The sequence below is a fragment of the Crocodylus porosus genome, unplaced genomic scaffold, assembly GCF_001723895.1.
Source record: "Crocodylus porosus isolate Cpor-Errol unplaced genomic scaffold, CroPor_comp1, whole genome shotgun sequence".
In the NCBI taxonomy this organism is placed as follows: domain Eukaryota; kingdom Metazoa; phylum Chordata; order Crocodylia; family Crocodylidae; genus Crocodylus; species Crocodylus porosus.
Window position 1 is genome coordinate 166465781 of NW_017728886.1, and position 3785 is coordinate 166469565.

The 3785-nt window shown below is 45.1% G+C and overlaps 1 protein-coding gene across 3 annotated transcripts in view; it reads left to right on the forward strand.

Moving 5' to 3' along the window:
- Window positions 1-3785, forward strand: part of ZNF516 (zinc finger protein 516) — a 153517-nt gene that overhangs the window by 1831 nt on the left and 147901 nt on the right. The window lies entirely within an intron of this gene.

The following is a 3785-nucleotide window of genomic DNA, read 5'->3' on the forward strand; positions in this document are numbered from 1 at the left end:
AGAGAGGGGGACAGAAAAAAAGGGGGGAAGAAAAGAAAAGAACAGCATAGAAATAATGCAGTTCCAGACATTTTGTACTATAAAAGCTTTCCTCCTCCTCCTCCTCCTTCCCACCCCCCTTCCTTCTCCCCGCCACTATCTCCAGTGAGAATTAGCATACCAAACAGTTGCGATCCTAATTTGAATCAAGCTGCTTCGCCAAGTTTCAGAAACTTTGTAGGGATAAAGTTTGTTATAAGTGAGTAAGGTGGGGCATTAAAATAAGGTGGACGTGTTTGGAGGCTGGTGGGGAGTGACAGTCAGCAGTTGTCGTGGGGGTTTTTTGTGTGTGTGGTTTTTTTTTTACTCTGAAACTAGCTAACCTCTGCAATTAACTACTAGAGAGGAACCCTGTATTTTAAACTGAAAAGTGTTGGTTAGGAGTCAGCACCATTTATTACCAGCGTTAATAAGCTCCCAGCAGTAGACAAGTATCTTCTAGGGAACGTGCATTGTGTGCCTGGATCTTATTCACTGCCTTGTGCATAGAGATAAAGGAGTGCTTGGACACTAGATGGGCCAGTACACGTTGGCTGAGACTTCCTCTGAACGGTAATTCTGGTTTTTATTTAACACACACACATACCCACACACTCGCACACACCCTTATTGTTGGTTTAGGCACACACATTTGCTGCCTTTTTGTTGGTTTACACACACACATGCTGCCTTATTGTTTTACACACGTGCACACACACACACATGCTGCCTTATTGTTAGTTTACACATGCATGCACACACACTGGCTCCCTTATTGGTTTGCGCACACACACTTGCTGCCTTGTTGGTTTACACACATGCACACACGCACTTGCTGCCTTGTTGGTTTGCACACACTTGCTGTCTTATTGTTGGTTTGCATACACACACACACTGCCCTATTGTTGGTTTACACACACTTGCTGCCGTATTGTTGGTTTGCGCACACACCCTCACACACACATTTGCTGCCTTATTGTTGGTTTACACACACGCGCACACACTCATTTGCTGCCTTATTGTTGGTTTACATTTTCTGAAAGGCGACTGGTGTAACCTGTGGAATTTGAAATGCAAATAAAAGCCTGTGGGAGTTGAGGCAGAACAAATCAGCATTTATAAAGTGAAAAAGATTTAATGTCTTTGAAACCATTGCAAGAATTTTTAATAAGAGCTGAATCGTGACGTCAAGGCGTATGGGAAAGATCTCTCTCTCTCTCTCTCTCTCTCTTTTAATGTCTGAAACGCGGGTATGCGAAGTGCTTACAGGAAAAACAGATTACAAGATTAACATCTGTTAACATGATCGTTTATCTCCAGCCAAAAATAGGTCAGTCCTTTCTTAAGGAAACACGATTGCCGGGCGCATGATTAAATAATGAAATTAGACTAATGAGTTCATAAATTCGAGGCAGTCGGGGCGTTGCTAGAGTCTGACCCGCGCCCCAAAAGAAATCTTTAATTGGGAGCCCTTCGGAGATCAATGTAAGGTCAAAGTCCCCTTTTTGGGAGAGGCACGACTCTCCCGCCTCCTCTCCCATCCGCTCCTCCCCCCGCCGGCTTATTGCTAAATATGCTCCATCTCTTCCTCCCTCACTGAAGCGACAATGAATATTTTCCATCTCCAGCACTGCTGAAGGAGACGAACTCTTTCCGTGCAAATGGCTAAGTTTCCTCCTATCCGGGGTTTGGTCACTCGCCGAGGCAGGGGCAGAGAAGAATAGGGAACGCCGATGCAAAGTAGCTCTGCTTTGCATGCGCCCGCCCCTGCCCCGGGATTGACAGCCCAGCCCGCCAATCCCCAGCTCGCCTCGCCTCCGCTCCCAGTGCATTTGTGTGAGTGCTCGCCAGGGTTCCCAGCTTGGAGCCGGTCTCCTGTATTTATTGACACATACTTTTCCCTGGGTGTATGTACAGGGCTAAATATGCGGATTAACCCTCGCACAGCACGGCCATGGGCTCTCGTAGGTCTGTGTTCATGAAGTGCAGGGGAGGATTCTGCAGAGGAGGCTATTTGGAGTAACAAGTTGAGACCCTAGAGAAAAAGGAAATAGATATAACATGACCCAGCACTATGTATTAATAATAACCATGTTCCCTTCATACCTGTCTGGGAAAGGAAATAATAATAATAATAAAGGTGGCATGTAAACCAGGAGTTACACCCATCCTCACCTCAGCCTTGTCATGTAGATCTGTAGCAATCTTGGCACTAAATGATTTTAAGTGACTGCAAAGTGCTCCTAGGAAAATCACTTTGGGCCTTATAGTCCAATCGATTTTTATTTTTTTTAAAGCAGAATTCCTCATTGATTTTTAGAGGAGATTGCAGCTTTAAAAAAAAATTGCATGGCCTTTTATGAAGAAAATTGCCATGTTTCAAACTTTGGTAGATTTCTTTTTTTTAAAAAAAGCCGGTAAATATTTAGTTGAGTTCGAAAGCCTTGAATTTAAAGCTTGGTGGTGTGGTAGAATAAAAGTGCTGCTGACCAACAGACTCCATGAATGCTATGAATAATGGTCATTTCTACACTACACAATAGGCACATTCACTAAAGGAATGCCTGTCATGAACCATACCACGTTTTGTGCTCGGTTCAAGTCTCCACTCCAATTTGGATAGTATAATTTATGTTTATGTGGTGTTACCAGGAATGAGTTGCTTGGGAGCATCTTGAACAGGACCCGCAAGAGGAAAGTAACCTTAATTAATTAATTAATTATATATATATTTTTAGGCTCCATGGTCATGTCTCTAGTAGGCTCTGGTGTTTATTTTGGCAAATGGCCGCATGGTTTGAGGTAGGACGGTTAAATGCAACCTTTTGGAGAAGACAACTGCCCACTTCACTCTGGAAATGGCCAGAATCATTCCTTGTTAGACTGAGGGAGAGCCCACTAGTGAGCAAGGGAGCCCAGAACATGGCCAGAGAGGATCCTTTATGCTTTGGCCTTGTGCCACATACTTTATTTCATGCCTGCTGCACTAAATGAGTTAACTACCAAAGGGTTTTTCATTAACTCGACTTGGCAGCTATATATTCAACTTTTTCTTTTTCTTTCTTTTTTTACAGAACATAGATATCTATCTTTAAAAAAAGGGAACCAAGCACCACAGCGTAGCATGGGGCACTTTTCCTTCTATTCAGCCTATCTGCTGAATGCCAGATTACCCGTGTGCCCCTCCTCTTCTCCTCAAGCCTGCCTTGTACCAGAGCAGTCTGTTGCAATGGGAAGCTGGGAGAGCAGTGATACTAGACTTTACCTTGACCCAGACATTACTCTGATGCATTAATATCCTGCCTCACTTCAAGGAGATGCTGAATCACAATGCAGGGGCTAGAAGACTTGTTGTGCGTCCTGTGGTGGAGGTGGTTTTGCAGGTTGATGTGGCTGAAAGGTGTGTTAAATGTGTGTGTGGCTGAAAGGTGTGTTGGGGGGGGGGCTGTGTGAGAGGAGTTGTGTGCACTGTGGTGGAGGTGGTATTGCAGGCTGATGTGGTTGAAAAGCATGTCTGTGGCTGTGGCCAAAGGGTGTGTGTGGCTGAAAGGTGTGCGTGTGGTTGAAGAGTTTTGGTGCCTGTGGCTGAAAGATGTGTGGCCGAAAAATGTGTGGCCAAAGAGTGTTGGTGTGTGTGTATGTGGCTGAAAGGTGTGTTGGGATGTCTATGGCTGAAGGGTGCGTTAGGGGGGGTGGTACGTGAGAAGTGTGTTGGGTTGTGCGTGGCTGCAAGGTGTGTGTGTGTAGGGGCGGGGTTACCTGGCCCG